The sequence below is a fragment of the Hyperolius riggenbachi genome, chromosome 10 (assembly GCF_040937935.1).
Source record: "Hyperolius riggenbachi isolate aHypRig1 chromosome 10, aHypRig1.pri, whole genome shotgun sequence".
NCBI classification, from domain to species: Eukaryota; Metazoa; Chordata; class Amphibia; order Anura; family Hyperoliidae; genus Hyperolius; species Hyperolius riggenbachi.
Genome location: NC_090655.1, coordinates 199,246,607 through 199,272,522, shown reverse-complemented (window position 1 = coordinate 199,272,522; position 25,916 = coordinate 199,246,607). Strand labels below are relative to the sequence as shown.

Genomic DNA, 25,916 nt, shown 5'->3' with positions numbered 1-25,916 from the left:
GTTTTCATTTTGCTCACATTTGGACACTAGAGTGCAAGACCTGCATGCGAGACCTGAAGATATAAAGGCCCTTGTGGTGCTCAGTTCACTTTCAATTGTGAGGCAATCCTGGCACTTATTATTGATTAAAGTGCACATAGTGGGTAGGTTCACAGAAAAAGAGGATTATGGGTTATAGGATGCCACTTTCCTGTAAAAAAAAAAACAACTGAAAAAAGATTCTTGTTTTCTTTTTATTGTTGTGAGTTTTGAGACATTAGGGAGGTCAGTTAGAGAAAGCCATCTCACAGAGCATTCTGTGTTTGTAGTACAGCTGCTTCCTCGCTGGTACTGGATTATATAGGTTGATAAGGCTAAACATATAGCGACGGTCTCCTCGAGCCAGACCCTGAAAGACAGCAAACAAAAATCACCACTTGTGCTTTGCCACTGGTTGAAATTGTACTTTGTGGCCCAGAACTCTGTCTTGCTTTTCCGCAATGTACAAGCTTGTTTAAAGGAACTCAAGGTAAGAGACATATGGAGGCTGCCATATTTATTTCCTTTTACACCATTACAGTTGCCTGGCAGCCCCTCTGATCTTTCTGGCCAGTAGTGTATGAATCATTCACCTAACAAAAGCATGCAGATACTCTTGCCAGACTTCAGGCATGCTTGTTCAGTGTCTGTGGCTAAAAGTATAGGCCTTGTCCACATCATGGGCGTGTTTATGTACTGTAGCGCACAGCTGACACCATGTGTAACGAATGGTGTCCAAAAAAAACCTTTTGAAATAAATTGTCCCCATTCAGATCATTGTGCTGTAATTTTCTGCGGTGCTGAAATGCTGGGTTGCCCACATTTTTGAGCGTTGCTGAACAGCAACGCATGTAATGAAAGCTTTTTTTTTTTAGCACACAGAAGCGCATGGTGATGAGTTTTCCTGTGAACATATTGATGTAAAAACTTGTTAAAAAGCATAGAAAAACGTACAAAAGTGTATAAAAACCTCACTAAAATGCGTATGCGGTTTTTAAGCCAGTTTCCGTGTGATTAAAAACCAGGGCTGTTGAGTCGGTACAAAAATCATCCGACTTCAACTCCGGCTCCTCAGTTTATAATACCACCGACTCCAGGTATCCTAAATGGCTCTGACTCCTTACTTACCAGGCCTGTGGATTTGGTACAAAAATTATCTGACTCCGACTCCTCAGTTTATGAAACCACCGACTCCAGGTACCCTAAATGGCTCTGACTCCTCTACTCCGACTCCTTACTTACCAGGCCTGTGGATTTGGTACAAAAGTCATCTGACTCCGACTCCTCAGTTTTTGAAATCTCCAACTCAGACTCCAGGTACTCAAAATTGCTCCAACTCTGACTCCACAGCCCTGTTCAAAATACACCTGATATGAATGAGGCCTTAGAGGATCAGCAGGACAACCAAGCAATGTGCATTGTTTAAAAGGAAATTGATATGGCAAATGTCTCTCACCTCAGAATTCTAGATGTGCACTAGATGTGTTCATGTCCTGGGTGCCTCAGCTGAAGTGTTCTGTTGTCCCTCCTATAGCTGGTCTCCTTGCCTACTTGTACATTTATCTGTAAAGATGTCACTAGGCAGGGGAGATCCTATACACTGGCCACCTCTTCATTGCATGTACATTGTTTGGAAGCGCTGTAGTGTAAGTTATGCCTTTGTTGCTCATTACTAATAAACAAAGCCATGTAAATGTGTTTAGAACAATAATTGCATGGCAAGATATTTATACAAAAACATAACAAACAGCTCAATGTTGTTTTCATTGAAGAATCGTCAGCTGATGTACTGACTGTAGCTGGAGGTGCCCGTTGTCATACAAAGTATATATTACTATCTAAAAGCTTATAGGTATCCTACCTTGTGGGTGTCTTGATCAGAAAAAAGAATTAACGGCGCCCGGGACTCACAGCCTTTGTTGTCAAGGCACGATATTGATCTGAGGAAGCGGCTTTTGCTGCAAAAGTGTGTTGTCAAGTGCACCAATAATAAAAACATATTGAACTTTCCCTACAAATCCTTTTTTTATGATCAAGACACCCGGATACCGATAAGGTTCTAGCTTTTGGATAGTAATATATACTTTGCTCGACAACGGGCGCCTCCAGCTACAGTCAGTACTTAGTGTATACCCCTAGTCTAGGGGAGATTAGTCCTGGGAGTTCCTCCTGATACAACTTTCTCTTGGAGCAGCGACCACCACCATATTAATCAAGGCCGAGTGGAGACGTTACCTTTCCACATGCTTGAACGAGCGGTTGCCTCACATAGCAACCTATTTTTGTGGGTATATTATATACTTTTGTACTAAATACCCTGGTGACCTAACGATATTACGCCAGATCGGGCTGCCGATCTCCCTGGGCTTTTTCCTTTCAAGTCTACATCGTCATCTGGTGTGTTTAAATATGTCAGGTTTCCCCAGTGCTTTGGATAAAAAACTTTGACATGACTTCCGAAGATATTCTTAGCCATCTGGATATTTCTCTGGGACCTTGCAATCTAGCTCAACCAAAAGTAGCTCTGTGGGATTCAGATCAGATGACTGGGCAGGCCATTCCATTACATGCATGACACCATGATTTGCTTTGATGACTTCCTGGTTTCATGCATGATCATGACCAGCAGATCAGAGCCTTAAAAATCTTCCAGCTGATCAAACTGGTCACATGCTTCTCCATGAATTCTCCTGGAGCTTTCCTGCACGACCCAGGGGCAAACGCAGGATTTTTAAGGGGGGGGTTCCTGAAAGATCCAGAAGCACGTATGTCCCCGAGTGCTTCTGAATACAGGTGGCTCCATACTGCCCATGCACAAAAGTGCGCTGGCGTATTACAGAGCTGCCTATCTTTGGAAGTACTCAAGGACACGAGTGTTTCTGAGGGCTTCTGGTAGCAGCAAATGTGAACGGGGTACAGTGCTGGAACAACTCCCCAAGAGAGGAACAGGAGATAGACTTAGTTTGGACAATTCAGTGGAATATGCTACATAGTGTCACATAGCGCAAGCGATACCCATATGATGCAGGGATATATGCATCTGCGGAAGATGGCGGCGCTATATAAATACTAAATAATAATATTTTGCCTCACCAGGATTGCACTTTTATTTAGCTTTCCTGTATGACAAGAACACACAGCCAGCTCTAGGGGAAGAGGGAAACAAAGGTGAATGAAGGAGGCTGGTGCACACCAAGAGTGCTTCTGAGCGTTTTTCAAATCAACAGTGATTTGAAAAGCGCTTGGCTAATGTTACCCTATGTGGGTGTTCCCACAGCAGCGTTGTGATTTTTTCAAAATCACAGGTATACTGCATGTAGCATGTTTTTGAGCAATTCATTCAAAAATCGCTCTGAAAATCACTTCACAAAATCACACTCACAAATTGCTAGCGATTGCTATTGTCATTTTGGCGTTCACTAGCCCAGAGAGAGGAGTGGAGAAATTGAGAATAGCCTGAGATGGAGCAGAGAACTTATCTGTATTGCAGTCCCACATCACACAGGCTACTTGCCTGTAATCGGACTCCTGTCCCTGTCAGTCTCTCACACAAGTCAGAAAGAAGCCCTCCTGGAGTCTAGCGACTGTCAAAAACTTTTCAGCTTGTTAAACACCTTACCCACACATGCAGTCATTATAACAATGGGGAGAGACCAGACAGATGTTTGCCCACAGACCCTGAGTCCAGGCAAGCTCTGCATCATGCTGTGTATATTTACCAGCTTGCCTGTACTCTAATTTCATCATGTCTGACACTTCTGTGCTGTGGAGAGTCCAGGACTCCATAATCAACATTCTCTCACTGCAGGCTGCATCTTCTTGTGAGGGAAGCTGGGCTGCCTCTCTCATTCTATTAGCTGGAGGGAAGCACCAGAAGTAAGAATGGAGGGAGAATGAAGCTGTTTATATTATGCGGGCTTCCCTGCCTGAATACACAGCTCAGTGCAGGGGGGAGGTTCCAGACACCCGGAATAGCCCCCTCAGTTCGCCAGTGCGACCCCACCACCTGGATCCATTGCTAGCTCACTCCCTTACCTCCGGAGACGCTTACCGGTGTAGTATTTACTTACTGTCATTCAAGCATTTGTATGCCTGTCATATTTAGATTCACGTATTCCATTAGCACTGGTCTCATTGTGAGCATATGGCCTTCACTTTCCTATTCCCATGTTCTATAATTCACTTCCCTTGTGTGCACTGCACCCCATATGATCAGGCTCTTGTCCTTATAGTTTGACCCGGGTATCCTTCTTATGCTTTGGGGCTCATATGAACCCCGTCCCCAAGCTGAGTACACAGGTTTATCATCCATTTTTAGGTGGGGTGACGTTTTTTGAATTATGTTTTGACATTATGATGTGTTTAAACAACTTTCTCTAGTTTTAATTGTTTTTATCCATGTTTTTTATGCTATTCAATAAATAAATTATCATTTGTATATCTCCATATGGTGGTGCAGTGTTTCTATACAGATCGCTTTTTTTTCCTTTGCTATTTGACTTATTTGATCTGTATTTGCACACCTTTATATAATATTGTGGAGTGCAGATATTACTCTAAAGATACCGTATACAGAATCTGCGTGTAGTGGAAACAGGCCCTAAGGGTACAAAACCCCCACCCCTTTCCCCTGCACATCACAAAATGTCCCAATTGGTATTCAAACATAGATGCAGCCTTCTTTTTTATAGATTTGTGTTAGGCTCTATGCTTTTCTTTAACGTTTTTTTCTGTTAAGCAGTGTATGGCTAGCATTACAGTCTGGATGAATTATTTATTTATTTATTTTTTGCAGAAGGCAATTTATTTATGCTTTAACTACTTTCGGACCGAGCGAGTACGAATCTACGTCGGGCAGGGGGCGCTGCGGTTCTGACCGGACGCAAGCTCTACGTCCCATTGACCGCGCGCCCCAGCCCGTCCGCGTCGCTCGGTCCGCTCTGCCCCTGCCGCCTCTATGACGGCAGAGCACTGTGAGCCGGGCAGGAGCTGTTTTCATTGGCTCCTGGCCCTGTCATTACTGTAAGCCGTTCCCATTGGCTTACATGGAGTGACAGGGTCAGGAGCCAATGAAAGCGGCTCCTGACCGGCACACAGCGCTCTGCCGTCATAACGACGGCAGAGAGAGCAGCCTGCGGTGGGGACAGAGCGGCGTGTCCGGCGGGAGCGACGGTAACTTGCGGCGATTCGTCGGGAAGCGGCGGTTTGCTGGACCAGCACCCTCTGGTCCTTAAGGGGGCAGAGGGTGCTGGTCCAGAAAGGGTTAATATCTGACATTGAATATTTCCTACAAATGAAAGCCCTTAAAGAGACTCTGTAACAAAATTTTCATCCTTATTTCTTCTATCCTATAAGTTCCTATACCTGTTCTAATGTGGTCTGTCTTACTGCAGCCTTTCCTACTTGCACAGTGGCTGTATTATCTTTGTTATATGATCGAATCTTCTCTCCTCTGTAGGGTTTGTTGGGCTGAGGCAGTCAGGCTGGAATGTGCTGTGCTGCTTGTGATTGGATAGAAGCTATACACACCCTCTCCAGGCCCCCTGCACACTCTGTATGACTCACACACTGAGCTCCTCTCAGCCTATCACTTGCTATGTCTTTTGTTTGTAAACACTGCATAAAACTGGCAATTACAAGCCAGGATTGCAGCAGGGAGTGGCAGAAACAGCACAGAGGGGCCCAGGAGAACATAATGAATAGAATGATATGCTTTTTATTGTAAGAATTTTAGAGTACAGATTCTCTTTAATATCCTTTAAAAAAAATCAGTTAATACCATGACATTCTCAATTATAGTACAGTGTTAGTCTAGTGCGAAGGACAGGAGGAGTGCATCAAATAAAAAAAAATGGCTGCACACTGCCCCTAACTAGAAATAGTTCTTTACCTGGAGTAATGGATTCTGCCTCTCAGCCTTTGGAATCTTCACTTTTTTCATGTTATGTCCTATTCTGTATGGTACTGTTAGATCCTAAAACAGAACAGAAGTATTTGGTTTACACCCCAAAGTTTGCCCTTTTGCAATGAGAAAATCAGAGGAACAGGAGGGATCGCAGACCTTGAGGAAAACCCTAAATTCCTTCTATCCATGTCCGCTATATGATTGATACTGTGCAGCTTCTGTTTTAGTGAACGCTCTGATCAAGCGTTTTTCAGAGCAGTTTGAGCTTTTCCTATACTTTACATTGAGGCAGAAACGCATCTGCAAACCGCAAAAATGCTGCAGGACCCACGTTTGCGCTGGTGTGCACCATCCCATTGAGATACATGAGCCAAGCATTTTCACAGGCGGCAGTGGTTTTGAAAACGCTACCAAAAACGCTTGGTGTGCACCAGCCCTAAGGGCGTTTTTGCCCTTTTTTCAAGCGCAGGCGATTTTTAAAATTACCCACAAAACGCTTGTGCAATGAATCTCCATGAGAAGGTTCATGTCTGCGCGTTGCGTCCACTTTGCGGTCTGCAAATGGGTGCCTCCATATTTGGGGTGTTTTTGCTATAATGGAAGGTATAAGAAAAACGCAAAACGCTCACAAAATCGCTTTGTGCAGCGATAGCGTAAGTGTTTTGTTAGAATAAATACATTGTATTTATTCTTTTCCGGGTCAAAGAGTTCACTTCCTGACTTGTGTCAGGGAATTAATTACAAAACCGCTCTGGAAAAGCGCTTAGAAAAGCACTTTTACTAGAAACGCAGTGCGCAGTGGAGTGCTGGGAGGGGGGGAAAAAAAGCTCACAACTTTTCGATTTTAGGTGTGAAAGATGCCTTAAGGTGACCACACACGATACAATAAAAAGATTTGATTTGTTAAAAATGATTTAACAGAAAAATCAAATTGATTTTAACAATATAAGTTGGGGCTGGTTCACTCTACAAGATCTTTTCTAAGCGCTTTATGATTTTAAAAGCTCTTTAACCCTTTACCGCAATATGAGTGTTCACACTTGAGCGATGTGATTTTATAAAAACCTCCTATAGCAATGCATTAGCTTTTCAAATCACTAGCACTTTTAAAAGCTCGTGCAGGGTAAACAAGGCCTTGATCAGGAGTGGCTGATTTTCCTGATCAATTTTTATGAAGATTAAATGGTGTAGGATAGATTGTAAATTAATGAATTTATAGAACCAAAAATGTTTGAATTTTTTTCCTAATAATAAAGAAAAATTGTGTATGATACACAAAGTTACAATCAATTAGAAAAAATGTATTGCTGTTTTCCAAATTGAAAAGAAATATAAAAAATTGTATTGTGTTTGGCCACCTTAACTACCTAATGACCGCCTCACGCAAATGGGCGTGACTGCGGCGGCAGCCCCAGGACCGCCTAACGCCAATTGGCGTCAAGTCCTGGGGCCGGCTCTCCGCTTGGGAGGCGGAGCTCCCCCCCACCCTCAGTCTACCGCTCGGGAGACTGTTAGGCGGCAAAACCGCCATAGGCTGAAGCCTGTGACAGCTGATCACGCTGATCGGCTGGCTGAGGGAGGGAGGGGGGACAGTAAAAATAAAATTTAAAAAAAGCTTATTTATTAGAAAAATAATAACAAAAATATTTATGAAAAAAAAAAAACATCTGGGGGGCGATCAGACCCCACCAACAGAAAGCTCAAGGGGGGGGGGGGGGGGGTAGAATCACTTGTGTGCTGAGTTGTGGGGCCCTGTAGCTTAGCCTTAAAGCTGCAGTGGCCTATTAAGCAAAAAATGGCCTGGTCTTTAGGGGGGTTTAGCACTGTAGTCCTCAAGTGGTTAAGCCATCTTCCCCAGTAGACCCCACAGTGAAGTTCCCAGTGAAGGCATTTGCCTCTGACTGCCCCAATGCATGCTGGGAAATGTAGTCACTCACATCCATGGGCTACATTTCCTGGCATGCATTGCGGTGGTCAGGAGCGCAGGACTTCACTGGAACCTTTGAAATGTGGCACACTGCAGGCTCTCCCGGGGAGGATGGCGGATCCCACATGGATGGGGGGATCAGAGGAGCAGCATCTTGTAGGTAAGTAATGCCAATCACCCCAAACCCCCCTCCTTCCCCCACCAACACACTGTAGCACAAACCTCCCTTACAGGAAGGTTTACATTTAAGGGGCACATCAATGATCCATTCTTTATTGTACATTTTTTTTTACTTCTGTGTAATATGAGGGACCATCTAAATAATCCATTCAAAGTATATTCACTCAGCTTACCTTTTCTACTACATAGATTTGTACAATCAAGATTGTATGATTCATAGGCACCTTTACAAGAATAACAGTTAGTGGTAGGGAAATTAGAGCGAAATTGGGCATAGGGTTAGGAGAAATATGGTTTGGTGAAATACAACTCAGCTAATGTCACAATTCGTCCATTGTGTCGCAGCATAACAGACAATATGATCGCATCAAAATGCAATGCAATTCACTTCCCTTGTGTGCACTGCACCCCATATTATCATTTTAATGGGGACTTAATACACACTGTTACATCAGGTAGTGCATTACCGGTGGTCATAAGAAACTGAAGACATTATATGTGCTCTCCAGAACCTTGGTCATCCCAATATTTTATGCTAAGAAAGGTTCTTACCATTAGACGGGTCAGGCTTCACTTATTTTTGCTCTGAAAAAAAAAAAAATACCTGAAATCAATTAATACAATGGAGAAGACATTTTCATTTCAAGCTTAGTAAGAAATTGACATGAAAGCTAGCAAACGTTTGTCCATTGGGACCGCACAGGTCAGACTATGGGAAGGGGTAGGACAGACAGATATTGGGAATCATAGGAGTGGGAAAACATTGTGAGTGATGGTTACTGGTGAGCCGGGAAAACATTTGGGGTGTATAGCAAGCAAGAGGACATAACATTTGGGTAAGAGTGATGAAGCAGGAAAACCTGGTGGTGAAGTAGAGATGTGAGCAGCTGGTAGGGTAGATGAGAAGGGAGCAGGTAATAAGATGGATAGTTTCATTTCTTTTGCTAATGGTAAATCCTTCAAGATAAACAGTTCATAGCCTGTAATGACCGTTACGTGGTGTACCTGGCCTGGTGCCCCTGTGGGTGGCAATATGTGGGTCGCACCACACGCACCCTAAAGGAGCGGATGGGGGAACACACACGAAATGTCAAAAAAGGTTTTCACAATCATAGCTTATCTACACACTTTGGAGAAGTGCATTCTTGTGACGTAAGTCTTCATGTTTCCACATATATTTTACATTTTTATTTATTTCGATTTTTATAAAAAAAAAAAAAGTTAATTTTTTATTTTATTTCATATTATTATTTTTTTGCTTTTGTAATAATGTCATGCATTTGATTGTAAGCGGAGTTTCCTCCGTTTTGCTGGGCAAGGTTTGAAATAGCCAGATGGGGTAAGGCCCGGTTCACATTAGCGTTCCCTATCCGGATTCGCCTGATCGGATCCAGACCGTATACTGTACAAACGGAACGTACGTTCCGCATAGCAATGCCAAGTCTATGCGGACGTTCACATGCGTACGTTCCATACAGAACGGAGTCGGATCGGATCCGGACTCCGGACACTTGTCCAACATGCGCTATTTTTCAGGTCCGGATCATCCGGCCCACGCACCCAGACCGGAGCCTGACTGCACCATCCGGAAATAGAAACCTATGGGGAACGGAAAGCACAGAACACACAGGATACAAACACCTGATGTTCTACCCCACTTCCTATGCGTATTCTAGCGGCCATTTCGGATGGGGACACATGGGCAGCAGTGGAGCAGCAGTGACTGACGTGCTGGAGCTGTTTGGCAGTATGTCGGAGGTGGAGGTGAGGCCTAAACAGCAGAGGACCTGATTCTACAGGTGCACCAGGTGCACCTTCTGCTGACCCCAACAATTTTATTAGTAATTTTGCTGTTTTTACCACACGGATCCGGATGGCAGCCTGATGCATGCCTGATGCAAATGGACCGGATCCGGATCGGATCGGGACCTGATCCGGATCGGAACCATGGATGTCAATGGAAAATCGATCGGAAATCAGATCAGACATGTTGGAAATAATCAATCTGGCAGGAAATCTGCCAAAAAATCTAATCTTTTGTACCTAGCATTACTCCACTTTAGTACAAAAATCTGTACAACATCAACATAGATAATCGCCACACAGGTGTGAAGAATCCGGTTGATCTTATCACTGATGGAAAATCTGGTTTCCTCCGACATCCCAAAAACATACAGATAAGTTAATTGGCTTCTCCTTAAATATTGGCCCTAGACTACAATGGACATATGATTATATTAAGGATTAGATTGTGAGCCCCACCGAGGCCGCTGAGGGACAGTTAGTGAAAAGACTATATATAACCTGTAAAGCACTGTGACGGAACGATATAAAAATTAAATAATAATTATTAGTACTAATGGCTTTGTAGAGGCCAAAATATGTAAAGCAGTTTAAAAAGAGCACAATAAGGGTATAAGAGGCGCCCTGGTGTAAAAAAAGCATCTAAAAGCAGTTTAAAAACAGGAAATAAATTTGAGGCTCCCTTTGCTGAATCTGTCATTTAGTTTGGCACTGTTATTGGCCTGAGGAAGCGGGCTCTGACGCGCGAAACGCGTTGCCTGTGCTACCAATAAAAACCTTTGTTAAATACAAAGATTTTTTCGTCACTGAGGTAAGCTACCTCAAATTTATTTCCCGTTTTTAAACTTCTTTTAGATGCTTTTATTACACCAGGGCGCCTCTTATACCCTTATTGTGCAATCATACCCCCTTACCTCACCCGTCTGAGGGGTGGGTACAGACCACACGTGGCTTCGACTACGGTGGATATCTGTCCCCTTTCTTTTACCAAGGAGAGCGACCGCATCCAGGTCCCTAGGGACCACCCCGAGTGGAGTCGGGTTTGTTGTCTCCACCTGCTTCCTGTGGTCGGTTGCCCCTCTGTAACCCACCTTTGTGAATAATGTCTTACTTTTATTACGTTCCATTGTTTTTGACATACTACACCATTGGGCTCCTACTTTTGTCTCCCGTATCTTTTTACTAGAGGGTGGCTGAATAAACAACAACCAAATGTTCAAAGAGCTGAAATTGATAAAAAAAATTGGAAGACGTGCTAAACAGGAAGCAGCATGTATATCAGCGTATGCAGAGAGGAGAAGACCAGCGGCTAGTGAGCGGCAATTGGAACCAGGTAGGTGAGTAGTTTAGTACAGGCTTCCCTGCACATTGCTGTCTGCAGTCTGGAGGGGGGAGCACGAAGGGCAGCCCTGGGAGAGGAAGGGAGGGAGAGGTCGGGCTGCCCTCCCCGCGGCTGCGGCTCTCCCCTCCATTAGGGGGGGCACTTACCTAATACTGGGGGGCAGCTACCTATCTAACCTATACTGGGGGGCACCTACCTAATCTAACCTATACTGGGGGGCAGCTACCTAATCTAACCTATACTGAGGGGCAGCTACCTATCTAACCTATACTGGGGGGCAGCTACCTATCTAAACTATACTGGGGGAACCTACCTAATCTAACCTATAATGGGGGGCACCTACCTAATCTAACCTATACTGGGGGGCACCTACCTAATCTAACCTATACTGGGGGGCACCTACCTAATCTAACCTATACTGGGGCACCTACCTAATCTAACCTATACTGGGCAGCAGCTACGCAGCTACCTATCTAACCTATACTGGGGGGCAGCTACCTATCTAACCTATACTGGGGGGCAGTTACCTATCTAACCTTTGCTGGGGGGCACCTACCTATCTAACCTATACTGGGGGGCAGCTACCTATCTAACCTACACTAGAGGCACCTACCAATCTACTGGGGGCAGCTACCTATGTAATCTATACTGGGGCACCTTCCTATCTAACCTGTATTGGGGGCACCTACCTAGCTAGCCTATACTGGTGGCAACTATACTGGCTACCTATATTGGAGGCACCTACCTAACTAACCTATACTGGGGGCACCTACCTATCTAACCTATGCTAGGGGCAACTATTCTGGCTACCTATATTAGTCCACTGCCTTACTATTACAGTTACCGCCACCCATGTGATGTGATGTCCACACCCATTTTTTTTGCCGCTGCTTCGCTTTTTTGGGGGGGAGGGGGCGGTAAATTATCCGCACCGGGTGTCACACACCCTAGCTACGCCACTGTCTTGTATGCCGATTTGGTTTATCCTCTCCTGTATATATTATGAGATCTGTGTTCCTGTGTATGCCATTGTATATGTTGTGTGATCTGCGTTATTGCATAATGTTGTATATATCTGTATAGTTAGTTAGTCAGTTAGAGGGGTTCTGGTATTTGATTTATTGTGTTGCTAATTGTATGCTTGTATGTGTATGCTGGTGGTACATTTGAATTAATGCACTTTTGTAAATTAAAATGTTTTCACCTTCAAATCCAATCTGTGCAGACCTCAGTATTTTCTTATATGTGATTTCTTGCTTCTGCCTTGTCTCGATAAGAATCTGCATGTGCAGATCCTTACAATTGCAGATATTCTACTATTAAGCACTGGATAATGCAGATGGTAGAATATCGGTGTTTTTACCGATATACTACTATTGCTTCACTTAACCTACCTCTCACACTAACTATCCCCCCTACCTACTCCTAACACTGCCCTACCACCAACCTACACCTAAAGGGGCCCATACACCTAACGATTTTCCCACCGATATACAGCAGATTTGATCACTGTGATCGAATCTGCTGTGAAATCGTTGCGCAAACGCTGACAGAACGATCGATTTCCGTCCAAAATCAATCGTTCCCATCGATCCGTCCGTGCGAAAGATTTCCCTTGATCGGCGGCGGGTCGGGAGTGCATCGATAGCAGCGTTCGAATGCCCGATGACCGACGCTACCGGCAATACATTACCTACTCCACCGGCGCATATCCCCGCTGTTCCTTCTCCGCTGGGCTCCGGCAGGCTTCACTTCTTCCTGTCTGGACAGGAAGTCTAAACAGTAGAGCGCCCTCTACTGTTTAAACTTCCCCGGCAGAAAGTACAGTGAAGCTGGAGCTGAGCGTGGAGAAGAAGACAGTGGAGACCGGGGGACTCGCGCCGAACGGGTCAGGTAATGTATGCGGGTGGGCGGGCGTCGGCAGCTCCACAGATTGTGATCGATTTCAAGATGAAATCGATTCACAATCTGTTTGCAGTAAAGGCAGCCATATGATCCCTCTCTGATCAGATTCGATCAGAGAGGGATCTATCTGTTGGTCGATCTGATGGCAAATCGACCAGTGTATGGCCACTTTAACACTAACCCCCCAACTGCACCTAACTCTACAGTTAACAGATGTGGCCTTCGGCTACACAGTAGCTAAACCCCTGGTGACCGTTCACTTAACCAACATTCTTTCCCCCTGACCTTCCACCTGGTTCAAAGATTACAAAATACTGAAAGTTAATTTAAAAAAAGGAGTAAAATTATCTCTTAGGAGAAAACTCAGGAGAAAAAGTAAATTGCATATGGGCCATTATATCAGACAAAATTATTAGACAGAATAAGAATGAAGGTCCTCTCAATTGGTGTTTGATCCTTCAGAGCATACTGCGGTTAAATGGATTGCACAGTTTAAAAATCAACTTCAATTTTAAATTACAGACCTAAAAAGCCTCTAACGTGGCCCCTGTCCAATAATGCAGTTGGTTTCTCATTTGTGCTGAGATTGTGTTAAGTGAAGATACAAGGCAGGAGTGGCAGCCTTTTATTTACATTTAGTTTGCTTACTCAGAAGCTCTTTATCATAAACACAAAACAAATTGGAATAACCAGCAAAAATAACTACACTGGCTTCCACTCATGTTTAATTGTAGACAAACTGCTGGGTAAACAAGAGTATTTGAGAAGCAAATAATGTACATAAAATATCCAACTCTGGCTACATATATGTATGTATATCAGATGAAGTATAAAACAAATCTATAAAATGGGGGTATAACACAGCCAGCCAGTGTATAAACCTTATAAAACATGCAATAAAGAGAACAACCATCTGATTTACACAGTAGTATTTCATGAGTTGCACAAATAATTCTTCACCTAGTTGCAAAACATTTTATAGAACATGTCATGGTTTCATAGAGGCTCAAGGATGGAATGAGGATATAATATTGCTATTGCAACAGGGGAAGAATCAGCTGATTGTTAAATCGCAAATACATGTGCTAATGTTCTGATTTATTTCCTGGTCGAAGACCAACTTCATCAGTGCACCCTGAAATGTAAATATGTACCACAGTTGTTTTAAAAAGGTGCAACAGCAAAGTATAATTAAGTTTGCTAGTCAGGGTATCCATCAGGGTCTACAGGAGAGTCTGCAGTACTGGGCCCAGATCTATCACCTGGTATGAAAGTATATGGATGACTGTAGAGGCACCTTGCGCTTAAACATACAACATTCTATTGCTAATCTCTCAGTGACTGGTTCCTGGTGTGTGTCAGCCATCCTAGACTTTGTCTCTCTCACTGTTGTGTCCTCATGCATTGATTTGTGGCATTTTGGAAGCAGAGCCACAACAGAAAACTGCATGTGTGGGTACTCAATGCCACTTTATGCCTGCAGCCACCTTACCACCCATTGCTGGCCTTTTTTTTTCATCTTTTCATATTCAGTTTTATGCACAAGAGATGGGTGAGAGCTTGGGTCAGTCGCTATGCTGGCACAGTCTACCAAGTACAGATCTGTCATCTGTGTGACGAAATGCATAGCTGCTGCTTCCAATATATTTATGAACTAATAATGCAGCACCAAAAGTCCTATTATTTACACTAAACAATATGTGAGCTTTTGGAATTTAACAACTTTGGGTTTATGTGGACTTTAAAGTAGTGGTAATAGTGGTAAATTTAGTAATTTTGCATAATTTTTGTTATTACAATCGCAATAGCAAAATTGCTATTTCACGTAATTATGACCAATTTTTGCATAATTAAGATTGATTTGAATCAATCGATTTAATTTCCATGTAATTGCAATAAATTATGCAAAATAAAAAGTAAACACAAAATTACCAATAAACGCAAAATTACAATGAAACGTTACAAATTACGATAAAATTAATTAAAGTTTGCAGAAAAATACGAATTACGATTTTGCATCATAATCACAAATTATAATGCTAAATTAAACATGTGAAATTTTGACTTATCACTACATTAACTTCAGACTGCAAGGCTCTGGCCTCTTAAAGAAAACCTGAACTGAAAATTAAAAGTCAAAATAAGCATACACAAGTCATACTTACCTTTCATGTAGTCTACTCCTCAGTGTCTTTCTCCTGTCCCGCGTCCTATTTGTTCACTGTGATCAAGGGAATTTTCCGTCCTCCATTTTGAAAATGTGTATTACCCATAACAGCTTTCTGGTCAGCACACAGTTAAACTGTAACATCGCCCACTTGAGCCATAGGGAAACATGGACATTACCTGGTACATCAGTTTTCCTCTCAGCTATAATTGACAGCAACTGATATTTTATTGACAGCAACTGATATATTTCAGATCTGACAAAATATTGGCAGAACTGGAAGGGATTATTGTCGGAAGAAAATGGTGAGCTTCTGAGAGGAACTGATGGCAAGGTAACTATGTAATGTTCATTTGAAGTTACCTCATGTGTTTATTTTAAATATTTTTACTCAGTACAGGTTCTCTTTAAGGTCCAGAGCCTTTTTTGTCATATGACAGCCGAGTCTGCAGCCGGTGCGAGTAGCGATCGGCTTGGGACTGCGGAATGCCATGGCATAGAATCTACACCACATACGAAATAAAGAGAGCCACAGATGCGGCGTGGATTCTGCTGTAACTTCCGCAGTTCCAAAGCCAGTTAAAAAGGAACTGTAGTGAGGCAGGTGCCAAGTGGACCAAACTGTTTGTCTAAACGCGGCCCCCTAGATTTTTCTGCCTGAATCGCGTGATTCTGGTGGCTTTGTGGTGGAACTTTACAGCCTTAAAGTTATTATTAATACTTATTTATATAACATCTTCTGTAGGGCTGTACATAGGACAAAACAAATGAGAGGTGAAGCTCGTGAGAAATCCTGGATGTGGGAGTGAGACGTGGTGACCAAGCTAGAGGACAAAATGGTCTCCTGGGAGGAGCAAAAGTTCTGGGTAGGATGGTATCTGGAGATTTATGGGGAAATGCATGGAGGTGACAACTTATGTAGAGCTTTGTATGATTGGGTGAAGAGTTTAACCACTTGCCGACTGCCCACTACCAATTGGCAGCAGCAAAGTGGCACCCCCAGGACTGCGTAACGCCGATCGGTGGCGGCACCTGGGGGACTAATTAGCCGGGGATCGCGTGCAGGGATGTGCGCGCATCTGCCGGCATTAGGCTCCGCCCACCCGTGACGTCAACCCGCCGGCCATTTAGCAGCGCCAGCGGGGTTGTAAAAAGCCCGATCTCGCCGTACAAAGTGTATAATACACTTTGTAATGTATACAAAGTGTACTATACAGGCTGCCTCCTCGCCTGGTGGTCCCAGTGATCGAGGGATCACCAAGGGAGGAGGCAGCCATAGTAGTAATTACACACACACACTGATCCTGCCCCTCCTGCCCCCTGATCACCTACAGCACCCCTCAGACCCCCCTGATCACCCCCTTAGACCACTGTTTGCACCCAATCACCCCTCTAATCGCTCATCAATCACCCCCTGTCACTATCAGTGAATGCTATAATTTAGATTTGGTGCTAAACTGACCCCTGGGGGCTCCTAATCACCCCCCACACCCTCAGATCCGCCCCAGACCCCCCCAGACCCACCCTGTGCACTGTATACATCTATTCTCCCCTGTAATTACCCACTGATCACCTGTCAATCACCCATCAATCACCCCCAGTCACTGCCACCCATCAGATCAGACCCTAACCTGCCCCTTGCGGGCACCTGATCACCCGCCCACACCCTCAGATCGTCCGCAGACCCGCCCTCAGATCACCTCCCAAGTGCATTGTTTACATCTGTTCTCCCCTCTAATCACCCACTGATCACCCATCAATCACCAATCAATCACCCCCTGTCACCACCTGTCACTGCTACCCATCAGATCAGATTCTAATCTGCCCCTTGCGGGCACCCAATTACCTGCCCACATCCTCAGATAGCCCTCAGACCTCCCTGATCACCTTGCCAGTGCATTGCTTGCATCTATACTCCCCTCTAATCACACCCTGATCACCTATCAATCACCCCGTCACCCCCTGTCACCACCTGTCACTGCTACCCATCAGATCAGACCCTAATTTGCCCCTTGCTGGCACCCAAACACCCACCCACACCCTCAGATCGCCCTCAGACACCCCCCCCCCCCGATCACCTCCCCAGTGCATTATTTACATCTGTTCTCCCCTCTAATCACCCACTGATCACCCATCAATCACCCATCAATCACCCCCTGTCACCACCTGTCACTGCTACCCATCAGATCAGACCCTAATCTGCCCCTTGTGGGCACCCAATTACCCACCCACACCCTCAAATCTTCCTCAACCCCCCCCCCCCCCCTGATCACCTCCCCAGTGCATTGCTTGCATCTATTCCCCCCTCACACGATGAGACACCCATCAATCACCTCTTGTCACCACCTGTCACCCCCTAGCACACCTACCCATCAGATCAGGCCCTAATTTGCCCCGTGTGGGCTCCTGATCACTCGGCCAAACCCTCAGATCCCCCCAGACCTACTTCCGATCACCTCCCCAGTGCATTGATTGCATCTATTCTCCCCTCTAATCACCCCCTGAGACACCCATCAATCACCTCCTGTCACCCCCTAGCACTTCTGTCCATCAGATCAGGCCCTAATCTGCCCCCTGCGGGCTTCTGATCACCCGGCCAAACACTCACCCGCCCCACCGCAGTGACAGAATTTTTTTTTCTGATCACTGCTGGTGACCAACCGTTATGCCACACAATACGCAACCGCCAATCCAAGAAGCTACCATGCCTAGCCTTTTCGGTGGAAACCACTTAAAGTTTCCGAACGTAACATTTTTTTGGGGCCTTCTCCTTAACATGGGTCTAGTCAAAAAGAATGTATTGCGGTCTTATTGGTCTATGCACCCAATACATAACATGCCCATGTTCTCTGCTGCCATGTCCAGGTCACGATTTGAGAACATCCTACGCTTCCTGCACTTCAGTGCCAATACAACCTGTCATCTAAGAGGCCACCCTGCTTATGACCGGTTCCACAAAATTCGACCCCTCATAGACCACCTGTCATAAAAATTTACAGACGCTTATGTCAGTAACCAGCCCCGTGGCACGCCGGCAGATACGGTTCCCGACTGTGGGTTTGACCAGATCGAGAGGGGAAGCAGCCTTATAGAGAACCCGAGGTGGGTTTAAAGAATGTTATCTGCATACAGAGGCTGGATCTGCCTATACAGCCCAGCCTCTGTTGCTATCCCAAACCCCACTAAGGTCCCTCGGCACTCTGCAATCCCTCATAAATCACTGCCGTGCTGTGAGGCTGTGTTTACATCTGTAGTGTCAGTCTCAGCTGCTCCCCCGCCTCCTGCATAGCTCCGGTCCCTGCCCCGTCCCTTCCCTCCAATCAGCAGGGAGGGAAGGGATGCAGGCGGGGACTGGAGTTCTGCAGGAGGTGGGGAGAGCAGCAGACTGACACTATAGAGATAAACACAGCCAGCTCTGACAAGCTGTTTGTCAGCAGCGTGGCTGTGATTTATGAGGGATTGCAGAGTGCAGGGGGAGCTTAGGGGGGTTTGGGATAGCAACAGAGGCTGGGCTGTATAGGCAGATCCAGCCTCTGTATGCAGATAATAATCTTCAAACCCACCTCGGGTTCTCTTTATTCGAGCTACCACAAGGCTGTAACCCCTCAAAACACTTCTTACTGCCACCACTAGCTGCCGCTAGACATTTCAGCGATTCTCACTCTGCTGTCGAGTGATCTACACGCAGTCCGCTTTTTCGTATTCGGGTCAGCTTTGCGCTTTAGGCCGAATACGGGAATGCCACGCACACACACACACTACAATCGTACAGTAGCAAGGCACAATCAGGCACTGAATATTGTAACGCAAGTTACACTGCAGTCTCTCTAGGCTATGAGCGTTGGCTTAGTACAGCCGAAGTCAAACGTATTAAATAACGTTTTAATATTCCAGAAAAAAGTGGAACAATGCAGAAAATAATATATACACAAGATTTACAAAAACAAAGTAAAAATTACAAAATAAAAGCTACAAAGATACACAAGACAATTTGCATAAAATAAATGGGAATAACGTTTACCAGCATATAGATCTGAGCGTTGTTGCGAGGAGAACGCAGTTCTGGTCAGGAACCAGGATAGTCCTAGCGTGTTGCTATCTCCAAAGAACTACAACTCTAAGTCTTCCTAGCTGAGGTTTTATAGCCGGATTTGTGGCCCGGGGCCCCTCCAGGAATAACCCAATTTCCTCAGGTAAAATTGTATCTACATACATCAAAAGACTTTTTGAGTAAGGCTTCCAACTTCTTCAACATTCCAGCCGGCTGTCATATGTAAATTCCGAGCTTCTGTGCATCAAGGCACACTGCAGCCACTCGAGGTGACAATAGTACACATCTGAGACAGTATTTCATAGCAGATCAATGGTAAAGACCTGACTGCTATTGCCATAATAAGCCATTTCCTGGCCAGAGGCTAGCAAATCAATTTAGCATTTCCTGCTCCTATTCAGACCAAAGGGTAGCCGATCACCTGCATAGGCTTCAAAGCAACTGTCTGATTAAGTGTTTCCTAATTAGAAGCAGACAATGATAGCTCCCCCGCTGGATACTGAATGCAGAGTCAATTTACATAAGGAACTCCATGAAGCCAGACTGGCATACATACACCTCTGAAAGATACACAGCAGATAGAAAGTGAAAAATATGGCTTCCACGAGATACAACCTGGCTGCTATGTTCTGCATATTACCGTACATATCATCATCACCACAATATATCATCACAGCTTATACCCCTGAACAGTCATTTTGAGGCATTTGGTTTCCAGACTACTCCTCACGGTTTTGGGCTCCTAAAATGCCAGGGCAGTATAGGAACTCCACAAGTGACCCCATTTTAGAAAGAATATGTAAAACAGGGAAACCGAGAGCCCAGAATAGTGTAATATGTATTGGAAAAGGACAGGGTAAATGAATAGTAAGCAATTTATACTCACAAACCAGGGTTACCGCTCAGGCAACCACTGTAAACGCAGGTGGGGAGATTAGGCCTGTCCCCACTCAGGACTAAGATGTCGCTCTCTGTAGATCAGGAAAAAAGGGGGATAAATCACCCCTCCACCCAGGGGTGGACTCAGATATAGTAGAAGGTGAACAGAAGTGCCAGAAGGATAAAATATGCTAAAATAGTTAAAAAGTTTGGGAGGGGGTGGTGGCCTCAGAGGTGCTAGGCGTGGACTAGACTTCTTGCTGTGTGATACTCCTACTGTGATTGCCTGAGGAAGCAGGACTATACCTGCGAAACGCGTTGCCTGTTTTATTGGAGTATGTGAATAAAAATCTGTTGTTGCTGAAAAATCGACAGCTTATGTGTCTGTTTGGGGAGGTCGAGGCCACCACTGCCTTCGAAACTTTTTAACAATTTTAGCATATTTTATCCTTTTGGTGCCTCTGTTCACCTTCTACTACATTTTAGAAAGAAGACACCCCAAGGTATTCCGTTAGGTGTATGGTGAGTTAATAGAAGATTTTATTTTTTGTCACAAGTTAGTGGAAAATGACACTTTGTGAAAAAAAAAACAATAAAAATCAATTTCCGCTAACTTGTGACAAAAAATAAAATCTTCTATGAACTCACCATACTCCTAACGGAATACCTTGTGGTGTTGTCTTTCTAAAATGGGGTCACTTGTGGGGTTCCTATACTGCCCTGGCATTTTAGGGGCCCTAAACCATGAGGAGTAGTCTTGAAACCAAATGTCGCAAAATGACCTGTGAAATCCTAAAGGTACTCATAGGACTTTGGGCCCCTTAGCGCACCTAGGCTGCAAAAAAGTGTCACACATGTGGTATCGCCGTACTTAGGAGAAGTAGTATAATGTGTTTTGGGGTGTATTTTTACACATACCCATGCTGGGTGGGAGAAATATCTCTGTAAATAGACAATTGTGTGTAAAAAAAAAATAAAAAAATTCTCATTTACAGAGATACTTCTCCCACCCAGCATGGGTATGTGTAAAAATACACCCCAAAACATATTATACTATTTCTCCTGAGTACGGCGATACCACATGTGTTACACTTTTTTGCAGCCTAGGTGCGCTAAGGGGCCCAAAGTCCTATGAGCACCTTTAGGCTTTACAGGGGTGCTTACAATTTCGCACCCCCCAAAATGCCAGGACAGTAAACACCAGCGGCATTACTACAATTGGGCGCAGGGAGGCGTGGCGCCCCGGGTCACTGACAGCCGGGGGGTGTCGCCACGACCCCCTATTGCAGAACAGGAGGGGAAGAGCAGCACTAGAAGGAGGGGTGACAGGGATAGCGGCGGGGAGGGGGGACATATCCCCCCCCCCCTCACCGGGGTCTCTCTTCCCCTCCAAAATGCGGCCAGCGGGGGCAACGGGCACCAAACGGGCAGGCGGAGAATACTCACTACACTTGCGCGTTCCACCTGCTGGAATGCTGCATCGCCGTCACGTGCCTCTTCTGTGCCTCCAATGCTGGTCAATTGTGTCTTTCTTTCCTTCTCTTTCTTCTTTTTTTCAGGTGAGACTATTTCCGCCCTGCGTTGCGCTGCCATGGTTACAGACCAGGCTGAAACGCAGAATGACTCATTGATACCCCCCGCACTACGCACGAGGGATGTGACGTCGCAAGCCGTGACGGCTGTGACTCTGATTGGAGTAAGACTCCTGCCCGGATCATCCCCGAAAGGGGCGTGGCTAACTCTCTGTGCGAGCGGGTCGGCTCAGAGCGGCAAGTCTATTGCACGGTACGCTCGGCAATGGGTCAGACGCGGTGAGCAGTAAGTCCCTCCGCCTCCTCTCCTCCTCCCTGATTCTACAGCAATTGTTAATGTATATTTAAGACGGACTTTGCTGAGTGTTTTGTTGGTCTCTGAGGAAGCAACGTGTGTTGTGAAACGGCTGTTAGGCCTTGTCTTTTTGCCTTGTATCTGCTGGTGATGGTGGATTGCTCTGCAGCTGCTGGTGCCCGGACATCTTCTGTTCTTGTTGCTTGACTAGCTACACTGGGGTGGCCACTATACTAGCTACAATGGGGGCCACTATACTAGCTACACTGGGGGGGCCACTATACTAACTACACTGGGGGGGGCACTATTCTAGCTACAATGGGGGCCACTATACTAGCTACACTGGGGGGGGGGCACTATACTAGCCACACTGGGGGGGCACTATACTAGCTACACTGGGAGCCACTATGGGGGCCACTATACTACCTACACTGGTGGCAGCTATACGGGGGGGGGGGTCATTATACTAGCTAAACTGGGGGCCACTTTACTAGCTACCTTGGGGCCACTATATCAGCTACACTGGGGGCCACTATACTAGCTACACTGGGGGGGGCACTATACTAGCTACACTGGGGGCAACTATATTACCTACACTGAGGGCAACAATACTAGCTATATTGGGGGCAACTATACTAGCTATACTGGGGCAGTGGCGGCGTCAGGGGCATGCTTTGGATGCTGAAGCACCCCCTAAATTTCTCCAAGCACCCCTCAGTGTGATAATAAATCTAATAAACGCCGTGTCAGTTCATTGACAGCAGCAGCCCGCAGCTCCGACAGCGGCAGAGCAGGGCTACAGTAAAATGGCATCTGAAGCCCTGCTCAGGAGACTTTGAGTCTGCGGTGCAGGGCTTCGGGCGCCATTTTCCCGTAGCCCTGCTCTCAGCGCGGGAGTTTCAGTTGCTGGCTGGCTGCAGAGGATTGTGGGAGCTGCGCAGCGGACAGAGGACGGGACAGGAGGTCTGCTGCTGCTTCAGGTGAGTAAATGTTTTTTTTTATTCATATTTAGCAGGTGTATCAACTGTTCTGGCCAGGTCTGCTACATGATTGAAGTGTTTTCTGGCCAGGTCGGCCACATGATAGCATGTATTTTCTGGTCAAATCTTCCACAAGATTGCATGTATTTTCAGGTCAAATCTGCCGACATGATTGCATGTATTTTCTGGCCAGGTCTGCTACATGATTGCATGTATTTTCTGGTCAAACCTGCCTACGTGATTGCATGCATTTTCTGGCCAGGTCTGCTACATGATTGAAGTATTTTCTGGCCAGGTCTGCCACATGATTGCATGTATTTTCTGGTCAAATCTTCCACATGATTGCATGTATTTTCTGGTCAAATCTTCCAACATGATTGCATGTATTTTCTGGTAAAATCTGCCGACATGATTGCATGTATTTTCTGGGCAAATCTGCCGACATGATTGCATGTATTTTCTGGGCAAATCTGCCGACATGATTGCATGTATTTTCTGGGCAAATCTGCCGACATGATTGCATGTATTTTCTGGGCAAATCTGCCGACATGATTGCATGTATTTTCTAGGCAAATCTGCCGACATGATTGCACGTACTTTCTGGGCAAATCTGCCGACATGATTGCACGTATTTTCTGGGCAAATCAGCCTACATAATTGAACTATTTTCTGGTCAAATTTGCCGACAAGATTGAATGTAATTTCTGGGCAAATCTGCTCACTCTACGTGTATTTTCTTGAGAAAACCTGCACAATTATGTGAATTTTCTGGGGAAAGGGTCACCAAAACTTGAGCCCACTGTCTTTGCGTTGCACTTTTAAAGGGAACCCGAGGTGAGAATAATATTGAGGCTGCCATATTTATCTCCTTTTAAGCAATACCAGTTACCTGGCTGCCGTGCTGGTCCTCTGCCTCTTATTCTTTCAACCATAGACCCTGAACAAGCATGCAGCAGGTCAGGGGTTTCTGACAATATTGTCAGAACTGACAAGATTAGCTGCATGCTTGTTTCTGGTGTAATTCAGTTCACTACTGCAGCCAAATAGATCAGCATTGTTTAAAAGGAAATAAATATGGCAGCCTCCATATCACTCTCATCCCGGGTTCACTTTAAATTACAGTTAGCTCCGCCCTCATCCGGTCATGGTCACGCCCATTTTTCGGTGTGGCGTGCTTTGAGTGCTGCAGGTCATACACCCATTTTTTGTTAGCTACCTATACTGAGGCCAACTTTAGTGGGAGAGCCTAAACCTGGCCTACACAGTCGCTTTTTTTTTTTTAATGGCGGGGGGGGGGGGGGGGGGGGGGAGGGGGCGGTGTCTTTTAATACCCAGCACCGGGTGTCAAATGCCCTAGGTACGCCACTGGTAAACACGCCCCACAAATGACCCCATTTTGGAAAGTAGACACCCCAAAGTTTTCAGAGAGGGGCATGGTGAGTCCGTGGCAGATTTCATTTTTTTTTTTTGTCACAAGTTAGCAGAAATGTAAACTTTTTTTAGTTTTTTTTCTGTCACAAAGTGTCACTTTCCGCTAACTTGTGACAAAAAACAAAATCTTCTATGAACTCACTATGCCTCTCAGTGAATACTTTAGGATGTCTTCTTTCAAAAATGGGGTCATTTGGGAAGTATTTATACTATCCTGGAATTCTATCACCTCATGAAACATGACAGGTGGTCAGAAAAGTCAGAGATGCTTCAAAATGGGAAAATTCACTTTTTGCACCATAGTTTGTAAACGCTATAACTTTTACCCAAACAAAAAAAAAATCCAATAAGTGTCTATTTATTGATCAAAGACATGTAGCACAATAAATTTAGACAAAAATGTATATAGAAATTTTACTTTATTTGAAAAATGTCAGCACAGAAAGTTAAAAAAATCATTTTTTGGACAAAATTCATGTCTTTTTTGATGAATACAATAAAAACTAAAACTTACAGCAGCCTTCCAATTTGTTCATATAAAAATACATGGGAATTGTCCCCACTTGCATTCTCTGGGCAGTGGCGTAGCTAAGGAGCTATGCGCCCCGGTGCAAGTTTTACATGGTCCCCTCGAGCACTCTATATATAACAATCGATATGGCGCACCAAGATCAACCAAGGACAACACAGTGTCAGAGGTGCAAGAAGGGGATGGGGAGCAGTTTGTTAATGATTACTAGTACTCACAACATCTATAGAAGTGATTATTATCAGCACAGGACCAATAGAGAGCTAATAATGCGGTTGAGGGAGGGCCCCCTCCGGACTCCCTCTGGCCAAGGGGCCCTGGTGCAGTCACAACCTCTGCACCCTTAGCACCTTATTGCTACGCCACTGTCTCTGGGATATGCCAGGAGTGGATCAGAAGTACTAATTCACAATATGACAACTCAGTTGACAAATCACTTTAATCATGAACTGACTCTGTGCTAGAATTTCTTATAACTAAATCAATATAATGACGCATGAGTTACATAAATGCTTGCAGAACAGACCTAACACAGCATAATAAACACATTGTCATACCTATTTCTCAAGTCTTCTATGAAACATGTTTGTTGTGCTGATGGAGCGTTTGGTTACCAGTGAGAAGAGGGTGGAGACTGGAGATGGCCAGACCAGTCTATGAAGCTACTCAAATCACACACCCGACATCTGAGACTTTACATTATTCTTCACGTTTACACATTTTAAAGCACTGCTATTTTGAAAAAAAAAATTGTATTGTTTCAATGATTAAAGCAGTGCATGTAAATGTAGTAAGGATTACAGCAATTTAAGCTTAGATATTCTAAATCATTCCTGAATTGCCATTAATCAACAAAGGAATTCGGATGCATACTGTACATGTACATCATATTCATGGTCCTAGCACTCACAAATCACTATCTCTTAATCCAGCTGTGCCCAACCTACGGCCCGCGGGCCATTTGTGGCCCGC

General features: G+C 44.9%; 1 long non-coding RNA gene across 1 annotated transcript; it reads right to left on the bottom strand.

Moving 5' to 3' along the window:
• Positions 1 to 229: 229 nt before the first annotated feature.
• Positions 230 to 25,606, bottom strand: LOC137536183 (uncharacterized). Its single transcript, XR_011024538.1, has 4 exons — positions 25,502 to 25,606; positions 8,583 to 8,615; positions 5,909 to 5,992; positions 230 to 388 (listed from the first exon to the last, which is right to left on the bottom strand). It is a non-coding gene; the product is annotated as an uncharacterized lncRNA (long non-coding RNA).
• Between the last annotated feature and the right edge of the window lie 310 nt (positions 25,607 to 25,916).